Source organism: Halichoerus grypus, chromosome 5 (assembly GCF_964656455.1).
Source record: "Halichoerus grypus chromosome 5, mHalGry1.hap1.1, whole genome shotgun sequence".
NCBI lineage: Eukaryota > Metazoa > Chordata > Mammalia > Carnivora > Phocidae > Halichoerus > Halichoerus grypus.
This window is the reverse complement of record NC_135716.1, coordinates 89166564-89189824: the sequence shown is the minus strand read 5'-3', so window position 1 is coordinate 89189824 and position 23261 is coordinate 89166564. Positions and strand designations below refer to the sequence as shown.

Sequence of the window (23261 nt, the reverse complement as noted above, 5' to 3'; positions counted from 1 at the left end):
AAGATGGACCTGAATACACACATCAACAGGGCTTCCTCACTGAAGAACTGCTAGAGTCCAGGAATTCTCAGGCTGCCATCTTTCCATGTGGCTCTTCACTCTCGTGCATCATGTAGCTAACTTATTTTACTTCATCTTTTATTCTTTTTCTAAAATTTAATCAGTTTTTGAGCAAAGCATGATAGTTTTTTTTAATTTACTGAAGAAGTTATATAAATGTCATATAAACACATGAAATGATTCTCAACATCATTAAACATTAGATAAATGCAAATCAAAACTACAGTGAGAGATACCATATACCTAAATACTGGTGAGAATACAGAAAACTGGACCACCCGTACACTGCTAGTAGGGACGTAAAATAGCACAACCACTCTGGAAAACAGTCTGACAGCTCCCTTAGAAAGTAAAAATGAACTTTTCTTTCATTTTTTATTTAAATTCAATTAGCCAACATACAGTACATCATTAGTTTCAGATGTAGAGTTCAATAATTCATCAGTTGCATATAATACCCAGTGCTCATCACATCATTTGCCCTCCTTAATGCCCATCACCCAGTTACCCCATCCCCCCAACCACCACCCCTCCAGCAACCCTCAGTTTGTTTCCTATAGTTAAGAGTCTCTCTTGGGCGCCTGGGTGGCTCAGTTGGTTAAGCAACCGCCTTCGGCTCAGGTCATGATCCTGGAGTCCCGGGATCGAGTCCCACATCGGGCTCCCTGCTCGGCAGGGAGTCTGCTTCTCCCTCTGACCCTCCTCCCTCTCACTCCCTCTCATGCTCTCTGTCTCTCGTTCTCTCTCTCGCAAATAAATAAAATCTTAAAAAAAAAAAAAAAAAAGAGTCTCTCATGGTTTGTCTCCCTCTCTGATGACTTCCCATTCAGTTTTCCCTCCCTTCTCCTATGATCCTCTGCGCTGTTTCTTATTCTTCATATACTTGCAATGTATTTGTTGATGTACAGGTGATTATTTCTTTAGATTTTCAATAAATTTATTTCAATAAATTGCATCTGCATTTCCTAAATCAAAAAAGTTCTCACATAAAGTTCATGCTGAAAAACTGATGAGACTCTAAGGGTTTAAAACTATCTTGCTTTTTCTTGTGAAAAAGCTCAGCATGAATTTCATGTGAGAACTCTTTTGATTTAGGAAATGCAGATGCAATTTATTGAAAATCTAAAGAAATAATCACCTGTACATCAACAAATACATTGCAAATACATGAAGAATAATAAAAAGAATTCCAGGTTTCTTGGGCTTTAAAATGCAAAGTTGTTTTTTTTTTTATTTTCAACAACCTGCTAACAAAAATGTGAAAGGGAAATTAGGTAATTTAAGCAGTTGCAAGTTTCTTTCAAATTGAATCCATGGGAAAAAAAAAAAAGTAAATGAGTAGTGAATACGGTTAATTATACCTCTGAACAAAATAGGTGGCTGCCAACAGAAGTGTGATTTGAAGGATTCCAGAAATACACACTTACCTGAAAAATAAATCTCCCCCCTCTAATCTGCCAGAGTGTTTTTAATGTCATCATTAAAGGTTTGAGGTTTTTTTTTAAGTAAATATTGTCATGTATAAGATACTTATTAAAATGTAAATGACCTTTCTAAATAAATGAATTAAATGGTTTTGATCATTAATATATTAACAAGACTCGGGGGGAGCAGATTGTAACCCAATGGGATGACATTGAAGAAATGAGACCTTTAGATAAGTGTGATTGGGCTCCCCACTCTTACCCTAAAGGCCTAAGTACAGCTTAAGAAAATAATGCTGTCACTAGGTAGTGTGTTTGCAAGAGAAGAGAGTATGAAGGACCGAGGTAAATAGGAAAAGATGTGAGGGAAGAGAAATAAGAAAAAGAAATAAGTAAAAACAAGGAAGTGAAAACACCTAATTCACAATTTTGCACAGTCTGGAAAAGTATTATTCTATACAGCTATCCCCCTCTGTCTGACATTAAGCCTCTGAGAGTTTTTTTAAAAAGAACACTTTTCCTCCAACTCCTCTTAATACTCTGCTTAAACCCAGCTTAGCACAGTGCCTTTCACTTAGTAAGCACTCAATAAATACTTGATTGATTGATACCCACTCTCTTGTCAGACTTACATGTTTTACGACTGACAGCACATCTCAAAGGAGTCTGAAAACTCATGCTGAATATGAAGGAGGCAGATATATTCCCATAGTTAACGGCACACATCCACACAAACTGGGTGCGTACAGTGGGACAGCACACCACAATTGCCATTTATATAGTTTACTAAGATGGATGAGGAGCAAATGCAATATTAACTTTTCTGGGAATAAATATCAAGAGAACTTCCTGACATAGGTTATTTTGGTCAGAAAAACAGATTTAATAATCCTATGTTGCAGATGTAAGACACCAGCTAATAAAAATTACAGTATTCAAATACATTCTAAGTGAACAGAGTCAATAAGCAACAAAACTTGGCCTCTTGAAATTATCCACCCAATTCATAGCTTAGCCTCAATGAAATGGACCAAAAGTCATTAAATTCTAGCTGGTCACATATGGAGGGCTCTGAAAGGAATTCTGCAGCCCTTTCATATGCTATAGCATTATGCTGTTTGGGAAGTTCCATACATTTTTCTGTAATGGTACAAATGAAACTATAAACTGCTGTTAGTGAATAAAACCAGATTGCTCTGGGCACAGAGCCACAGCAATCCAAGACTAATGTGTCAACCAGATCTGAGCTTGGTAGGTAGCCTCTGCAGAGCAAGAAAGTTATATTAATGAAATGAGATGCTTATAGCTATTCTATGTGAGCAAATCAATCCAGCTACTAAGTTGAAAAAGACTGTTGGGTGTCCAGGGCAAAATCATAGAGACCAGTTAGTGACAGAATTGCAATAACGCAGGCAAGAAAGATGTAATAATGCTTAAACTAAGATAGTAGCAGTAGGAGCAGTGATAAGAATTTTGGATAGTACCTAAAGGTAGAACTGAGAGAATCTGGTAATGGATTGAAAGTGCGATAGAAAGGAAATAAGGATGACTACATTTTTGACCTGACCAGTTGGATGAATGGAGGCACAATATATTTAGTACATGAAAATGGAAAATTCAAGAAAAAAATTCAGCTGAACTTGTTATAGTTGAGATGCCTTTTAGACATCCAAGTGGAGATATCAAGTAGGCAAATGGATTTATAGCTCTGGATTTCACAAAGGTTTAGATGGAGATATAAATTTGGGAGTCATTAGCATATATATGGTGTTTAAAACTATGAAATTAGATGAAATCGCTTGGAGGTAGATGTTGTTATAAAAGAGAAAATGTCCAAGGCCTGATCCTAGGACACTTCAGATGCAAATCTTGGCCATATTAATGGAGTTTGCTAGAAGATGGGTATGAGGAGACATTGTGGGACCACTCACCCATAAAAGATCAAATGACCAGTATGGCTCATGACTATTTCCATAGTTAGAAAATCAGACATGTTAAAAGTTCTTAAATTCTCTAAATAAGCATGTTATTATTTGTAATGCTCACATAGGGAAAACTGATATAGGAATCAAATAATTATTCTGTAAATAATTATTAAATATTACTAATTTAGCTAAGTTTAGTCAATCCACAATCCTCACCTCTTCAAACATTTTTTTTAATCCTGCTTTTCTCTTAAGAAGAGAATTTGGGGACTGAATTACCTTAATTGTCCATTTCATTTTGTGTGGGATAAACCTAGAGTATCCATAGCCAAAAATCAAAGAATTTATCCATTCATTATCTGGTTAATTTAAGGGACACCTGATTTTGCTTGCAAGCTTGCTCATATTAATCAGATATTATTTACTTATGTTTATAAATTCTTGGAAATCATATATCCATTTTACATGATTTAGGAATTGGGGTAATGAGAACATATAGCTTTGGACACATAGAAAAGTATTAATCTCTTTAAGATAATGTTGACTGGATGGATGGATGAAGGAAGGAAAGAAGAAGTAAAAATACATTGTATAAACCATCTCTAATGATTAGTATACATCAAGACCAATGAAACTGAGTACTTTCTATGACCTTATTTTGAAAAGAACTGAGCTTTCTTGTGCACACACCTAGCTGTGGCTTCTGCACCAATATGCTTGCTAGTAAGCCCAAAAACTCATTTCAGATAAATATTCAGAAACCATCTCTTTGATACTATCAATTCCTTGATTAAAAACAACATTGACAATGACTTCAGCAAGATAGCAGAATAAGAAGCCCTGAACTCTTCTTACCAATTCCACAGTAGTACATAAATCAATTCCTTTTGGGAGAAATAAGAAACTATTTGAGAAGCTCCTACATCCCAGGCAAATGTGAAACCATCCACATCCAAACTGGTAGGAAAATGAAGAAACCCTCTCTCCATAATCCCCATACCCAGCACAATGCCACATAATCAGGAGGAAATCCCCAGCTCCCAGCTTCTTCCAGGGAAGAGAAAGAGTTAAATTGTATATCTAATATCTCAACTTTTCTAGATGATTCCCAAGGGACTGGCTTTTATCTCGCCTGTCTGAGAGCACTGGTGGGACCATGTGTATACTAGATTCTTCTGGGCTACAGAGAACAAATTTGGTAATTTGAACTAGGGAGCAGACACTTGCCACAGGAGGAGTCCTGGTTCAGTATAGAGCAAGCAGGTGGAGGAAGAAAATTCTTTCTCTCTGGGGAGGGAAAGAATTGGACCACATATCAAACATTTAAACCTCTGGGGGTTGCCCAAGGGATGGTTTCTGTCTTGGAATGTTAACAGGATCCAGAATAGATACTTGGGATCCACTGAGAGCAAAGAAGGTAGTTTGCACTAAAATACAAGCACCCTTCAAAGCTTCCTGCTATAGCCCAAAGTAGAGCACTGACAGAATCCATCAGAGGTATAATCTAGTTGTTTGGAGGCCACTAAGAACAAAGATGGCAGTTTGGACTAGCACGAAGATTTGAGAGGCCCACACAAGCTCTGGCCAGGTTGATTGGTGAAGATCTTCTGTACATGGCTAGGAGAAGTGGCAGATTTTTCTAATGTGTAGATACCAATACAGCATCAAGGAAAATAAAGTAACTGGGAGACACAATTCAAACAAGGGAGTAAGATAAAACTCCAAAAAATGATCGCAGTGAAACAGAGATATATGAAATACTTGACAGAAAATTCAAAATAACCATCATAAAAATGCTCAGTAAGCTCAGAAGAACAATACATGAGCAAAGTGAAAATTTCAACAGGGGCACCTGGGTGGTTCAGTCGCTTAAGCCTCTGCCTTCAGCTCAGGTCATGATCTCAGGGTCCTGGGATCAAGCCCCATGTTGGGCTCTCTGCTCAGCAGGGAGTCTGCCTCTCCCTTTCTCTCTGATCATCGTCCACTTGTGCTCTCTCTATCTCTCTCTGTCTGTCTCAAATAAATAAATAAAATCTTTAAAAAAGAAAAAAGAAAATTTCAACAAAGAGATCAAAAAGAAAACATTAAAAAGGACCAAACAGAAATCATGAAGCTGAAGAATAAAATAACTGAACTGAAAATTCAGAGAAGAGGTTTAACAGCACACTAGAGCACAGAAAGACAAAAAAAAAAAAAAAAAAACTCAACAAATTCAAAGACAGTTCATTTGAAAGTATCCAATCAGACAGCAAAAAGAATGAAAAAGAATGCAGAAAACTTAAGGGGTTTATGGTTCACTATCAAGGAAACCAATATGCATATTATGGAAAGCCCAGGAGGAGAAGAAAAGGGGGGAAAAAAGGATAAAAAATTATTCAAAGAAATAATCACTGAAAATATGGGAAGGAAATGGACATCCAGATTCAGGAAGCCCAAATGATCCCAAATAAAATGAACCCAAAGAGATCCACACAGAGATATATTATAATCAAATTGTCAAAAGATAAAGACAAAAAGCAAATTTTGAAAGCAGCAAGAGAAAAACAACTTGTTACACACAAGGAAAATCCTATAAGATTATTAGTGGGTATTTCAGCAGAAACTTTGCATGCCAGAGTGAACAGGATAATATATTCAAAGTGCTGAAAGGAAGAAACTGCCAACCTAGAATATTGTACCTCTCCCTCTGCCCCTTCCCCCACTTGCACACACTCTCTCTTTCTCTCTAAAATAAGTAAATAAATCCTTAAAAAACTATGTCTAAAAATATATTAATGGATACATAATATATACAACATATGATATATGTTTCATATATATCACATATATGGTACAAAACATGTAAATTGTAACATCAATAACAAAGTGTAAGAAGGATACTAGTAATGTGCAGAATTTTGGTATATGATTGAAGTTAAGTTGATATTAGCTTTAAATAGACTGTTATAAGATATTTTATGTAAGCCCCATGGTAAGCACAAAGAAAATACCTGTAGATGTTACACAAAAGAAAAAGAAAAGAGAGGAATCAAAGCATATAAATATAAAAAAATCAACAAAACACGTAGAACTATAAGACAAACAGAAAACAATTAACAAAATGACAATAGTATATTCTTCCCTATCAATAATTACTTTAAGTGAAAATGAATTAAAGTCCCAAAGCAAAAGACATAAAGTGGCTGAACACATTATAAAAACAAGATACAACTATATGTTGTCTACAAGGTATTTATTTTAGTTATATCTGAAACACATAAATAAGGACACACAGGCTTAAAGTGAAGGGATAAAAAGAGATATTCCGTGCAAATTGTATCCAAAAGAGAACAGAGGTGACTATATAGACACAATACACTAAAACTTGTCACAAGAGAGAGAAAGAGGACATTACGTAATGATAAAAGGGTCAGTTCATCAGGAAGATATAAAAATTATAAATACATATGCACCCAATATCAGAGCACCTAAAGATTTAAAGCAAACATTGACAGAACTGAAGGGAGAAATAAATAGCAATACAATAACAGTAGGGCGACTTCAGTATCCCACTTTAATAATGGATAAAACAACCAAACAGAAAATCAACAAAAAAACAGCAGATTTGAATAACAGTGTAGACCAACTGGACCCAACAAATACGTGAAACCCAATAGTAGCAGAATTCAAATATATAGAGAGAGAGCGAGAAAGAGAGAGGGAGAAAACTACCATAAGCAATCCCACTTCTGGGTATTTATGCAAAAGAAATAAATCGGGATTTGAACAGATATTAGCACTCCCATGTTTATTGTGGCACTATTTACAAAAGTCAAGGTGTGAAAACAATCCAAATGTCCATTGATGGATGAATGGATAAAGAAAAGGTACTATATACATACAACAGGATATTATTCAGCCTTTAAAAGAAGGAAATCCTGCAATATATGACAAATTGCATGAACCTGGAGGAAATTATGCTGAATGAAATAAGTTGATCACAAGACAATACTGCACTTCTACACGTATATGACTTCTCTATAGATGGAGAAAATAGAATAGTGGTTTCCAGGGGCTAGGGGGATGGAGAAATGGGGAGGTGCTAATCAATGGGTATAAATTTTCAGAAATGCAAGATGAATAAGTTCTAGAGATCTTCTGTACAACATTAGGCCTATAGTTAACAATACAGTACTATACACTTAAAAAGTTATTAAGAGGGGCACCTGGGTGGCTCAGTCGTTAGTGGCTGCCTTCGGCTCAGGTCGTGATCCCAGTGTCCTGGGATCGAGCCCCACATCGGGCTCCCTGCTCAGCGGGAAGCCTGCTTCTCCCTCTCCCACTCCCCCTGCTTGTGTTCCCTCTCTCGCTGTCTCTCTCTCTGTCAAATAAATAAATAAAATCTTTTAAAAAAAAAGTTATTAAGAGAGTAAATCTCATGTTGTGTTCTTAACACAATAAAATAAATTTAAATTAAGAAAAATCCATTCAGTTTTCCCTCACTTCCCCTATGATCCTCTGCACTATTCCTTATATTCCACATATGAGTGAAACCATATAATTGTCTTTCTCTGATTGACTTATTTCACTTAGCATAATACCCTTCAATTCCATCCATGTCGATGTAAATGGTAGGTATCCTTTCTTTCTGATAGCTGAGCTGAGCTCCATTGTATATATGCAACTAATGAATCATTGAACACTACATCGAAAACTAATGATGTACTATATGTTGGCTAACTGAATTTAAATTTAAAAAAAAGATAACATAAAAAAAGAAAAATCCATTGACTTCTTCCTACTTACTTGAAAAAAAAAATGTTTACATTCTTTCACCTAGGGGCACCTGGGTGGCTCAGTCGGATGAGTGTCCAGCTCTTGATTTCAGCTTGGGTCATTATCTTGGGGTCCTGAGATCAAGCCTCAGATTGGGCTCCCTGCTCAGCAGGGAGTCTGCTTGTCTCCCTCTCCCTCTGCCCCTCCCCCTCCTCATGCTCTCTCTTGCTCTCTTTCTCTTTCAAATGAATGGATGAATCTTTTAAAAATAAATAAATAAATTCTCTCACCTAGTGTTCAAAGCCTATTCCTCACCTTACTTAGCTCCCACTATTTCCCTGGATGACTGCTCCCATGAAGTCACTATCTACTCATCATTTCTATCTCACCTTGAGCTTTCCTGTGTCTTTGCCTTTACTCATATCATCTATGCTCCACTGAAATGACCTTCCTATTCAGCTCTATCTATATGCATTTAGGCTCCTTCAAGGCCAAATTTAGCCTTTTTTTACCCACAAAATCTCTTCTGAACATCATAGGTAAAGCAACACTTACCCAAATGTCGGTAGCATAGTAACTATATACTCTTTTCAAGGCACTTGTCACTTTCTATCTTGCTCTATACTTACTACCCCTATTAGACACTAGTCTCCTTGAAAACAGAATCCACCTCTAATTCATATTTGTACTATCTTATGCGATAAAAAAAAATAGTGCTCAAATATAGTGGGTGCTCAAAAAAACATTTGTTTAGTGAATGAAGCTATCCTGGAGAACTTAACATAAGGAATGCATTGAACAAAACAATTGCTAATAGAAAATAATTTATGCTTGGCTTTGGCAAGCATAGATAGGTACATAAGCCAAATTTGTGAGCAATAATTTTTTTCCTCAGAAACTTCTTTAACTTCTTCAACCAACTTCAGTCCAAAAAGCCAGGTCATCTGTGCAGCCTCTCTGTTTAGTAGTTATAATAGCCAAAAACTGTAGATAAACCATTTTATATCCCACATTTGCTTTCCTATAGACACAGTCTACATGTCACCAACAGAGAAGCTCAAGTCCAGAGGTTTTACCTTTCTTTTGGCACCCATTATGACCATTTCATTCCTCCTTAGTGCTGCTTCAATCACAGGAGGGGATCTTCAGATTACTAAAATAATTAGCCAAGTAAACAGTCAATTCTGATGTAAGGAATAATTGACCATTGTGCTTTTCAACAATGTACTAAACCATCACACAAAGCCTCAGTGTAAAATGTTAATAACCACTGGTTCCAGTCTTTTTGCTTCTTTATTCCTCCACCTTTACCCTGCCCTGCCCTAGCACCTTTTCCTGCCAAGGAAGCTTGCAGAAGGATTTCCTTACTCCTATTGTATGTGTTATTTTCCATCTTCTCATTTGGAACAAAGGCTTGCTATGGTCTTGTTTTAAATTTTGTGTTGGACCAAGGTAGCCATTGGTTGAAGTGGAACAAAGTGAAATCTAGTCTGGAAAATGATAATGCTGCTTTCCAACTTCTCATCACTGCATATTCTGCCCGCCTTGGCTCCAGAAAATTCTCCAGTTATTTCCTTTTGGCAGTACCATTTTAGTGCACTTAATAAATCTGGACTTATGAGGGCGTAGAGTAGCCTTCCCAGCATTTTTTTAATGTTATGGACATTGCTGTTTCCCTTAGAGAGAGCTAAGTAAAACACCTCCTGCTCTTTGTCATTTCTGGCTCTGCTGTCAGTTTCAGGTTTTGCTGCTCTTGGTGCTGCTTCAGGGCAGGCAGAATAAGGATTCTTCTACCCAACATGATTCAACAGGGTCCAAGGGAGTCCTGAGGCTCAAAATTTTTCCCCTCCTGGAAGACAATCAGCTTTACCCTTTAAATGTATTGGGTGCTTAAAATTCCCCCATTATTTATTACCATAGATTATTTATCTCAACTGTCACTTTTCTACATGAAGCCTCTCATGATTTCCTCTACTCAATTCAGCCTCCCACTCCAGATATAATAAATCAATCCATTATCTTGTTTCCATGATTAAAACTAATCATATTGTATTATATAATTAGTTTTTTATGTTTCTGTCTCCCCTACCGGACAGTGAAAGTCTCAAAGGTTAGAGCCACATCTTATTAATCTTTGTTTTCCCAGCATCTGAACAGTAATTAATGTTCCATGAATGAGTATAGTGCCTGAGATTCTACCACACAGCATTCCTTTCCTACAAAGCTTCTTCTTAAATGTGAATACTGTTGGGTAGAATATCATGATGTAATACTATTTGGGCAATTATTATTGGTAAACTATTAAAGCATTTCTCTTGAGAGGGACCAAGATGGGGATGAAAATACTGGGGGCTAGAGAGTCTGCCAAAAGATGATTTAAAAGGGAGAGAAAAGGCTCACAAAGTGAGGCATCAAAGATTATCTACTTGATGATTTTGTTTTTTAGGCCAAATCTATCTCTCAGCTCAAGGCTAATTTACTACAGAGAATTATGCTTTCAAACTTTTTGCCCATAGAAGATGAAGGAGTTGACTGTCACAATTAATCTAGAGATGCATTTGTATCTGCAATATAACAGGGTACATGGAACCTTGCCTAAAGCCAATACGCCTTTAGGCTAGAACTCAATAATGATGCACTTATAAAAATGTTCCAGCTATTACCAAAAACCCTGGCAAGCTGAGGGGCTCTTTTCACAGCCAGTCCTCTGGGGTTCTCCAGTGACTCAGTGTGCCCCTGCTACACCCCAGCTCATTAAGTTGCTGGGTTATACAGACAGACATTAATTACTCAGAATTAAGTGCCTGTGTGTAAATGATTATTTTGGATAATTCCAAAGGTTATTCTAAAGAAGTACCATTAACTCCGTAGTAATTTTGACTTATGTTCAAAAAACTTTACTCAGGAAGGCCAGTCACCCCTTGACTGAACTGGTTTGCTTTCCAATCTTCTTCCTGGCTCTCCTCTCTGTAGAATCCTTAGCATCTAAAAAGATTGTCTCCCCAGAGATTAATAAATTAATTAATTTATTTAATCAGGACCCCTGAAAAAAAGTCTCAATAAATATCTGAATCACTCTCTGACTGGCTGTTGTGTTGCTGACACAACTTTTGTGAACAGCCATGTTAAGGTGCTTCCAATAGAGGGCTCACTTAAGAAGCAAGACGAGGCTGAAACTCTGTCCATACTGCCCTCACCACCACAACTACTGCTCTTCATACCAGCAGGCTTCCTGGGACCAGACAGTTTTAGGTATTTGAGCATAATCTTTTTTTAAACAGAAAATTCACATTTTAATTTTTCCCCCAAAGGTAGTGATTTTTCATTAATATTTGCATCAAATTGAAAGTTTCCTTTTAAGTGGTCCCCTTGCCCACTTCACACACACCCCTTGCCAAAATATTAGCATTAAGATTAATATCTGATAATTAAACTACAGAATTCACATATCATAATGAGGATTTGAAAAGTCATCTTGAAAGAGATGATCATTTCCATGGTGATGAGACTTTAAACCAGATAAGAGGCTATGAGCACTACATCATTACACTCAGAAAGTTCTTGTCTTGCTCCCTTACCTACCCTTGACATGTTCCATAACTTTTTGTACCTCAGGTTCTTCCTCTTTAAAATAATAATAATAATGATAATAATAATAATAAAGACCTATCTCGTAGGATCGTTTGGGGTGTGTATCAGTGAAATGATACACCTAACACAGTGTCTGGCTCATAATAGGCACTCAATAAATGTTAGAAATTATTATTATTAACCTCCACTGACAGAATATATATTCAGATTGAAGCACCGACCTGTGCCTTGTACTATGCAAGAAAAGGGCATAGAATCATGAAATTTCAGAATACCAGAGATAAAGAAGAGAGTCTAGTAGAAATGGGAAATCCAGATAATTTACAAAGAATTGGAAATCAGAATAATATCAGACTTCTCAACATAACCACTAAAGCTATAAAAGAATGACTAATGCTTTAAAAATGTTGAAAGAAAGTGATTTTCAACATGGAATTCTGTGTAGAAACAATCTAGAGTGATGGAAGAATGATACATTACCCTCAGTATCCTCAGAGAGAAAAGATAATGCATCTGTAAAACAAAAACAAGATGCGATGAAAACAGGAACTAAGTGAAAAAAGGGGAGATAGAATTCTTGAAAGAAATTTTTAAGAGAATTACTAGAATAACTCAAAAATAAGTACTGGAAGATAAGGTCAAGACAATATCTTAGAAAATAAGGGAATCATAAGTCAAAAGAAAAGACAATAGAAGATAAAAGAAAATTAACAAATTCAGGAATAACATTCAACAAATAATAGCTCCAAAGAGACAGAGACAGAAAAGGAGAGGAATAAAATTATCAAACAAAAATATACATCTCCTTAAACTGAAAGACATGAGCCTCCAGATTAGAACACTCCATCCTGTGCTTTATCATAAGTGGAAAAAAAAAATACTATGAATGAAAAAGGCATGTAATCAGGAAAATTCAGAAGCATTGCAAGAGGGAAAAACCCACATGGCATACAATAAGAAATCAGAATGACTTTAGTTCAACAACTGCTGGAGATAGAAGAAAATGCAATTATAGACTTAAATAATAGCCTTAAACATTCAGATGCACAACCAATCTATCCATCTACTATGAGGATAGAATAACACATTTTCAGACCTACAGGTCAAAAATTTTATCTCCTTCATACTTTTTTAGGTAACTCTACCGGGGATGCTATCCAGCACATGAACGCATGCTCCAGTAAACCCAAAGCAAAGTGAGATTTGGGATTGAGGAGACGGAAGTTCTATTATAATTTAATAACAAAGAGAAGTCCTATGTAACAGAGGAGGAAAGTCTAGGAAGATAGCAGTGAAGCAGACCTGGAATAAAAAGTAAGTCAAGAGGATAGATGACTCTGAGAGACTGATATCTGAGGGGAAATGGAACTGACAGCTTATATGATTGTTTGAGCTTTTGTAAATAAGATTTAAAAACAGTTGGCAGATCCATTGGAACACTTAAGAAAAGTTAGCAATAGACACGTAGAAAACCAAGCAATAAAAATTAAAACAACCCACATTCTGGTCACGATTTCTAAATACCATTTCCCAATAAAATGAACTGAAACTCTTAGAGAAATGGCTAATTCTAAGGCCAAGAAGGGAAAATCATACAAGATGAAACTGGAGCACTTTGTAGTGTCAGAAAGTAGGAAAGTACTCAAAAAGCATAAGCATGGGATCATATCAAAGGGATGCAGGAGTCAACCTGAAAGAACTCCCAATGGCCAAAGCTGGAACAATTTGAGCAAGAAAATAAATAACCCAGTATATGACATAATCCAAAGTATAAAATAAATACCTATAAATTCATACTGATATAAATAAATGACTGAATAAATAAATAAATAAGTGAGAGAGAAGAGACAAATATTTAAGGGAAAAAAAAAAAACTTACGTAGATCTCTCTCTCCCTTCCAGGAGATGAGGCCTAGTTATGCCTTTCTGTGAGTGTGAGCCAGACCTTGTGATTTACCTCCAAAAAGTGGATTATATAGAACAAGGATAGTAACTTCACACTGGAAAATACTAGTAAATACTTCCTTGGCCAGCAATTAAGGTTAGCACCACCAGTGATAATTCATGATTATGTTATATATCCAATAATGTGATGAAAAGGGCACTCTCTCTCTCTCTGAGTCTGTTTTTCCCGAAAACCCATAATCCCAATCTTTAAAATTTAAACAAACCCTTATTGGAGAACATTTTACAAAACATCTGCCCAATACTCCTCAAAACTGTCAAGGTCATGAAAAACAAAGAAAGACTGAGAAACTGTAACAGACCAGATGGGACTCAAGAGACAGGACAACCAAATGCAATGTGACACCTCAGGTGGAATTCTGGAACTGAAAAAAGATGCTAGTGGAAAAATGATTGAAACCCTAACAAAGTTTGGGGTTATTAGCAATGTACCAATGTTGGTTTTTTAGTATGGACGGTGTACCATGATAATGTAAGATATTAGTGGAAACTAGTTGAAAGGTGTATAGAAACACTCTTTACTATCTTTACAACTTTTCTGGAAATCTAAAATTATTCCAAAATTAAAAGTTTATTTTTCATAAAGCACCAGTTAACTCCAGGAAATCAAACATTTGTATAAAAAGAAAATATAATTTAGTATACCACCTGGCTCTACAGTAAATAATACTTATATTGTCACAATAAAATAATTCCAAATACTGATTTAACCAAAAATTACAACATCACTATGATGGAAGAATGGGAGGGAAGAAAATAGAGGAGGTGTGTGAAAGAGACTTCAGTCTCATTTATCAGAGGGAATCAATAGGTAATGTAAAATATGAATAAACTAAGAAATAGCAGTGTACAGATGTTATTTTCAAATATGGAGGTAGGTAACAGTACAAACTAAAAGAACTGAAAGTGATTGGAATTAAGACATAAGAATGGGGAAAAGGACTGCTATTTTTTGTATTTGGTGCTTCATTTGATTAAAACAAACAAAAACCTCTCTTCAACAAAATACCTGGTCTTTTTTTCCCTTTGTGAAATCAGAAAAGAGGTTCAAGAAAGAAAATTCTTTACAGCTTTATCTAAGCAGTATCTAGGAAGGAGTTACCCCAATCTGTGAAAGAAATAGCCCTCCTGTGACCAATATTATCCTTATTTTATGCCTAGTATTATTCTCACATAGTAGGTCCACAAGAAACACTTTTTGAACCAACAAAGTGAGTATATGAGCCATGGGGGTTAGCTCACACTCTGTACTGGGCACTAAACATATATCATCTCGTTTAAATTCACACACAAAAAAACTTCAAGGTGAGTATTATTTCCACTTTACAAGTTATGAAACTGATGTGTAGAGGTTAAATATTTTGCTTATTGTCACACAGTTAATAAATGGCAAGTGCGATCTAAACATAGCTCTGTCTGGCACTAAAATCAAGTTACTTTAGTGCTCATACCACCTTGCTTTCTATGAACCTCATGGAAAGAACGAGTTAAGGACCAGAATGGTGAGGGGTTAGTCTGAAGAGGCTTCTTGGAGAACTCAAGCATGAAATAACCAGAAGGAAACAGCAGAGAACTCATAATCCATCAAAACAAAATTCATGAAAGCCCAGAGGTAGAAAAGAACAGGAAATGATAGGGTGACTGGCTGGGCTAGAGAATAAGAACAAAAGGGAAATGGTTAATATTTCCAAAGCTTCTTAGTATCAAGCTATGAAGGCTTCAACCACAATTTCACCAGCTCTCTTTTAGCATTAAAGTTAAGAGTTGGACTGAAGTTAGACTACCTAATACAAATCTCAAGTCTGCAACCTTAGGAAAAATGACCTTTATGTGTCTTGGTTTCTTCATCTGTTGAATGAGGAAAGTAATTGTATAATCCTCAGAGTATTGTAGTGAGGATTAAAAGAGACAAAACATTAAAATTCACAAAACTATTCCTGGCATATTAAGTGCTCAATAAATGCTGGCTATGATTGGTTCTGACTTGACTAGTCATAAAACAAAGTTGGTGCCCTCCTCCAGCTTGGCCCAGTGCATCTTTGTAGTGGATTAACTGGTTGGAAATAGGAGATGCTGATGTATTTTCATGGAATCAGACAAACTTAACAACAAGGAAGGCAGGATTTTCTAATCTATCTGTGCCACAGGAAACCCTTTGGTCCCTCAGCCAGTCTCTCTCTTTAGGAATGTGAATGAAAACAGGCCATTATTGGACTGCCTCACATCTAAACATCAACTCCGTCACATTGATTTGATTCATTTTTCATTCTTTTATTTGGTCAAAACATTTCATTGGCACTTTCCATGAGCAAGGAGCTCTGCTAAGCCCTGTATCAGATATAAAGACACAAAGTTTGTACCTCATTACCTCTTGGTTGGGCTCTAGCAACAGCACCATTACTTATCTCCCTGCCTCCTCTCTCTTACCTGTCTACGTCAATTTATACAAAGCTCCGGATAACTCTTTTTAGAGTGTAAAATTTGGATCATGTTGTTTTCCCCTCAAAAATCTTTTGTAAAGGCTTTTCCTTCCCAAATAAAGTTCAAACTTACAAACTTGTCATTTACAGTCCTCCAGCACCTAACCTAAATTCACAGTTCTTATTTCTCTTTATAGGTTTACTACATAACTCACATGGACGCTGAATTGCATTGCTGCCAGGGATTTCCACACTCCATTTGAAATCCCTCTAGCCATTGAAATACTATGTATCCTTAAAGATCAGCTCAAAAACCACTTTCCCTTTCAAACCTACATTCATCCCATCCACCCAGTCCACCAACAAATATATGTTGAGCATTTCCCATGTTTTGGGTACCACACTAAGGACAAGGATACACAAACTAATGAGAAAGTAAGACTTCCCCACTTACGAAGCTCACAGCCTAGTGAGGGGGAGACAAAATTTACTCAAGTAAGACTGGTTTGAATAAAAATATCTACACAGGGGGGCGCCTGGGTGGCTCAGTCTGTTAAGTGTCTGCTTTCGGGTCATGTCATGATCTCTGGGTCCTGGGATCAAGCCCTGCATCGGGCTTCCTGCTCAGCAGGGAGTCTGCTTCTCTCTCTCTCTCCCTCCGCCCCTCCCCACCACTCATTCTCTCTCTGTCTCAAATAAATAAATAAAATCTTTTAAAAAATAAATTAAAAAGAAATAAATAAATACACGGGAAATGGACCAATTAGGAATTGCCAATGTGATCTAGAGGATCCAGGAGCAGTTTCAAAGAAGAGTTGGCACTTGGGCTAAGTGTTGAATAAGCAAGCATCTACTAGGCAAGCAAGGTGGTAAATAGCACACAAGGTGGTGAGGACAGCATAAACCAAAGAACAGGGCATGAAACCATATGGCAGCCCCAGAGACCATCAGTAGACGGGTTTGGCATGGAACATGAGGAAGAAACAAGGGAGGGCTGGTCTCATATGCCATACTAAGAACACAAGGCCTTTTTCTAGGGGCCACAGGAGCCATAAAAAGCTTTAAACAAGTAGGTCATATAATGAGATTCCAATTTTAAAACATTCTCTGGCAGCAAGATAAAGGATGAATTGGAGGGGGCGTGATGATGGGGGAAGGGAGACCTGTTAGGATTCTATTCCAGTTTTCCAGTGAGATGAGAAAGGCAGGACTAAAGCAGGGGCAGCAGGCATACAGTGGAGGGTACTAACTGAGGAATGGTGAAAGGAGAACAGAGAGGATTTGGTCAGAGTCCAGATATGCGAGGATAAAGAAAACGAGAAGTGGAGGATGACTCCCAAAGCCACCCTCTCCCAGAGCTCTGTCTTCGATGTGGGGAGGGTAACATTTGCTACACAGGAAATAATATAAAAAAAAAAGTAACAGGCACGTATCAGCAATAAAGTTTTGTAATTAAGAGGAGCAATTTCAGTGACTTCTTCAACCCAGAGCCTCTGCTTCAAAGCAATTTTCTGAATCCAATTACGCAGAGGATGATAAAAGGCTTACATATCTAAAAATTAACCTTCTATTTCTCCAAATATCCTGTTTAAAATACTCATACCTTAATGGAGACGACTATGCCCTATTCATTTGGGATTCCTCATGGTACCTCATTCATGAATTTTATTCCAGTGGGCCTGAAAATCCTCAATTACAGAAGTGTCATAGAGGTTACTATTTTCATCAGCCAAATACACTAAGCAGTTAAGGATTCTTCCATTTACTTGTAGGTATCACATTTGTCTGTGCAAATGAATTTGAGGTAAATCTAAACACCAAATTTTGTTTGAGCACCTATCAGTTTCACCAACTACAAAATATAGCACTAGGACACAATATCCCTTTAAAGTAGATTTATTGGCACATTAGGTACAAAATAAGGACTTGCCCGACGTCCAAGAACAAGTAATTAATGGTAGACTCTGAATACAAACCTATCCAGGATCCAGGTTCTGTTGGTAGCTCACACCATTTCTGAAGTGCCAGAACCCATGCAACAAAAAAGGGAATTGGAAGGTCCCTACTGAATAGCATGAGCATGTACTTCAGGTGGTAGATCGGAAAAAGCAAGTTGCAGTCACAGCATATAAAGGTAAGAAAAAGATAGTGAGTGGTTTAGGTGTTGGGAGATAGTTCAGCTGAAAACTAGTATCTTTTTGCTGGAAAACAATATTTGCAGCACATAAAGTGGGTGAAATATTAGTAATCAGAATATTTGAAGAACTAAAAGAAAAAGATGATCAACCCATCAAAAAATGAGTAAAAGAACATGGACCAGAATTTCACAGATTAGAAAACACAAATTGTCCTTAAATGTATGAAAAGAGGGGCACCTGGGTGGCTCAGTTAAGCATCTGCCTTTGGCTCAGGTCATGATCTCAGGGTCCTGGGATCAAGCCCTGCATTGGGCTCCCTGCTCCACGGGAAGCCGGCTTCTTCCTCTCCTCTGCCTGTGGCTCTGCCTACTTGTGCTCTTGTGCTCTCTGTCAAATAAATAAATTTTTAAAAATCTTTTAAAAAATGTATGAAAAGATATTCAACCTCATTAACCATCAGAAAAAGATGTAAATTAAAACACCACAGTGATATCAAATTTTATACAAATTTTGTTTATAGATTAACAAAAATTTGAAAAGTCAAAAGCACCAAGAGGCAGCAAGAATAAAAGCTTTTCTTACTTATTAGTAGAGGGAGTATAAATTGTTAAAATCATTTTGAAAAAGTTTGACATTACCTAGTGAATTTAAACATGCTTATACTTTGACTAGAAATTCAAGTCTTATCTATGTACACACCCTAGAGAGAAATTTTCATACATGTGTTTATGAAGAGACATGTACAAATGTCCAAAACATTGTTTATAGTAAGAAAAAGGAAAAAAACAAATATCTATAAATAATAGAATGGATAAATAAATTGCGGTATGTTCATAAGATGGAGCTCTATATAATAGCTGAAATAAATTATCCACAGCATTAACATGGATAAATCTCAAAAGCAAGTTTCAGAGAGAGAAGCAAGTAACAAGGAATATACACAATAGGATACAGTTCATATAAAACTTCAAAACAGGCAAAACTAAAGAATCTGTCTCATATAATTCATATATAGGTGATAAAATCATGTAAAAGCAAGAATATTGACACAAAATTCAAGAGAGTGACTATTTCTGGAGTGTGATCAGGAAGGGGCACAGAAAAGGCTTTTTAGTCACTGATAATGTTCTAGTTTCTAAATTGAGAGGTGATTGCAAGATGTTTGTTTTAGCATTATTCTCTAAATGGTACATATATCATAATTTCATATCATAATTTATTCACAATGAAAACTTCTAAGCAATAAAAATCTTAAACTAAAGAAGTAACAACTGCATTTTTTTACAATGAGTTCATGTAGGTTCTTTGCCAGCGTGTGGCCCAGCATAGGTGGGCTTCAGGAAGCAGGCTCTCCCACAGGTGCCAGCAGAAAAAGAAGAAAGTGTTCATGGCAATTGTTCATGGTGATTAGGATCCAGCGCAGAGAGCTCCTTCCCAGAGCTAAAATCTCTCCACACCTGTCCACCATAATCCCAAACCTGAAACAGCAAGCAAGGAACAGAAGTTTAGTACTTCAGTGGCCAATGATCAGAACCCATGATACAGGGTCATGGGAGAAAATGAGCAAAAGGACTATCCTAGAGAATCCAAGTGGAATGATCAAATTTTGTACTCTTGTCTTTCCCGGTCTTTTTTTCCCACCTTGTAAACTACTCAAGGGCAAAGTCTGTCTTCTGCTTTATTCTACTCTTTGAAATCTTTCTTTCACATCTCAGATAGCTTTCAAGTAAAAATATACTGTGTCTGTCCAACAATGGGATAGATTACTTGATGAATACATAAGGTCACTCCTGGGGCGCCTGGGTGGCTCAGTCGGTAAAGGGTCTGCCTTCCTCTCAGGTCATGATCCCAGGGGGACCCTGGGTTCAAGCCCCTCATGGGGCTCCCCGCTCAGCAGGGAGCCTGCTTCTCCCTCTGCCTCTGCTGCTCCCCCTGTTTGTGCTCTCTCTCTCCCTCTTTCTCTCTGTCAAATAAATAAATAAAATCTTTTTAAAAAATACATAAGGTCACTCCTGAAAGAGTATGGTCCATTCTGAATAACTACCTTGGGACATACTGACTTCTCAGCCAAAAGCCTTGATCAACCCTCAAAACCTGCTGTTTTCCAAGGCATTTTGTAAACCTCTTTTTGTAAGTCATACATACATACAAATGTGCAAAGCCAACCTCTTGACTTTAGAGTCACACCTCCAATTTTACTAAACCAAGATTGTTCATTTTGATTAGTACCAGATTCACTGACATTATGAAGAATAGCAGTGCTTCCCACAGAAGAATCTTTTGTTCCCTTAACATTAATTGAAGACTATGCTTCAGACTCTAAAATCAATTCCAAGTTAGGTGCATGTTCTAAAGCCCATGAACAGCTATGGGATAATAAAAAGAGCCCCAGAGTTGGAGTTAGAAGTTCAGAATTTGAGTTCAGGTCTGCTGCTTCCCAGCTATGCTACCTGAACAGGTCTCAGTATCTCTAGGTCTTAATTCCTGAATGACTGATTGATCCTTAAGAGTTGGCTAACTCTCTAAAATAGTTGCTAGAAGGACCAAGTAAGAATTGTATGAAATCACTTTGTAAACTGCTAAACAATGTGTAAATGTAAAGAGTCTTAATTTTAAGCTTAGAAAGTATACACTGAGTTTCTTTTACAAGAGATCCAGCTTTGGGGTTAGAGATCTTTGTATCCCCTTTCCAGACCTACTTGCTGATTCCAGACAAGTAACATAATCTTTCTAAACTGGTTTTTTTAGCTGGAAGATTGGATTAGTTAATAGGACCTACCTCTTGGTGTCAGAGTAAAGGATTAAATAAGGTAACGTATGTAGATACTTAGACCTATCCCTGGAAATAGTAAGTGCAAAATAAATGTTTATTGCTATTGTGTGCAATGAAAATCCTTCACTGGGCTCCTCCATACAAGTTAGACATTCTCTTTTCCTAAGATCAAATAGTTTATAGTTGATACTGATTAATGGAAGCAAAATCAACTTGTTTTGAATTGTTCATGCTGTTGGTAGGTGAACTGCTAAACAAAGTTTGAATAAGTATAAACATAATCCGTGCTACTGTAACTGCTCATTCCCCCAGTGGGGACTTCTTTCTTGCTTTGATAGATACTAACAAATGAGGTGCTTGTGTAGGGTGTGAGGAGGTGCCTTTCCTCTGCCTTCAACTACATGTTTGGGCCAATCTAGACTAAATTCAGCCCTACTGACTCCACATATTAGAAAGAGAACTTTGAGAATTTATAACCACTCATCATTCAAGCATCAATTGAACACTGATTGAACACCACTTTTGAGGAAGGGGTTGTATGAAGTACTAAACATAAAAATGAAGCAGACCTTTTTTTTTTTTTTTAAGCAAGATGGTGAGTAGGACCTGACTTCTCACATCATACATCATTTGGATGGGAATCTAAATTTTCTGTTTTCTTTTAACAAGGAAAATATATAATGAAAAATAAGTATTATAAGGGAAATCAGATATTTTTAGTGATGCTAATGTGGTAAACTCTGCTGTGGAGTTCACAAAACCTTTATTTTGATAACTTTATGCTTTGTTAGAAAAAAAAAAAACCCCACAATTGTTGCACAACTGAAACAACTTCAAGCAGAAATGGAACTATTATAAAGATGTTTGAAGATCAAAAAAAACAACAAGGTAAATGCAGTCAACCAGAGACAGACAGATGCTGTTTGACAACCTAGCTGATGAACAGGATTTTAAGTAACAATATTTTAGACAGGCTCTCAGGTATGCAAAATTCCAATATGAATGTAGTAATTATTCAGGAACAGCAGGATATCTTTACCTTTTTTTTAGAGTCTGTTTCAGTAATGGATAGAACTGTTTTGAGTTTACTCTGAGGAAAAGAGTCCTCCGAAATCCTAATGCAGCCATAGAAGGCCTCACATGATGAAGAGGAAACATAGATTCTGTCATTCTTTTACTCTTGTCTCATCATCAGTGAACATGGCTCATTCACTGATCTCTGTGTTCTTCAATTAGCCCCAAAGCAGTTAATAATATTATTAGTCTCTTCTTTTATCAGCCACAATATCTTGAAATAATTCAGACCATGTGTGCCCACATTCTCCACTATTTGGCTACATCAGTCATAACAAACATGTTGGAAAATGCAAGCAGGTGCTAAAAGCCCTTCAAAGTTGTTCAGTAAGAGTTTTTCACATATAAAGACTATTTCAGTTTGTTGAATGAGGAGATGTGAGTAGGTGCTTATGGACTTCTTGGTGGCTGGGCTTGAGGATTTCCTTGAAAATGCTGCTCTTTTCATATTTGAGACCTTTGGTTGCATCTAGCAGTGTATCAGTATTAAATATGCTGGCACAGAAACTGAACGTGACCCTAGAAGAAGCTGAAAGGTGTATTCTGAATTTATTAGAAATACAAGATTGATTCTAAAATAAGCCATATGGTGATGGGCAGTCTCACCTCATCCACAAGTAATCAAAAAGAACAAAGTCTCTCATTTACAAATCAGATATTGGCCATGAATATGGAGAAGAAACTTAATCAGAATTACAGGACAGAAGTTCCCAATTGGGCAACTCAGGACTTTGGTTCTACAGCATACCAAATGTATTTCCCCTAAACTTGCATATTGAAATCCTAATCCCGGTGTTATGATGTTTGGAGGTGGAACCTTCAGGAGGTGATTAGGTCTGAGGGTAGAGCCTTCATGAGTGAGATTAGTGCCCTTATAAGAAGAGGCCAGAGAGCTAGCTCACTCTTTCCACCATGTGAGGATACAACAAGAAGTCAGCCATCTGCAATCCTGAAGAAGACTCTGACCAGAACCTGACCATACTGGCATCATGATCTTGGATTTCCAGCCTCCAGTGCAATGAAAAATGAAGTTCTGTTGTTTATAAGCCACCCTGTCTGTGGTACTATAACAGCCTAAACTGACTGATAGCCCCTACTAATGAATTATAAAAGAAATATTTAGAAATTCAATATCA

At 36.9% G+C, this 23261-nt stretch overlaps 1 pseudogene; it reads left to right on the top strand.

Moving 5' to 3' along the window:
* LOC118522183 (eukaryotic translation initiation factor 3 subunit E-like) overlaps positions 1 to 22891 on the top strand; it is an 81543-nt pseudogene extending 58652 nt beyond the window's left edge.
* The last annotated feature ends 370 nt before the right edge of the window (positions 22892 to 23261 follow it).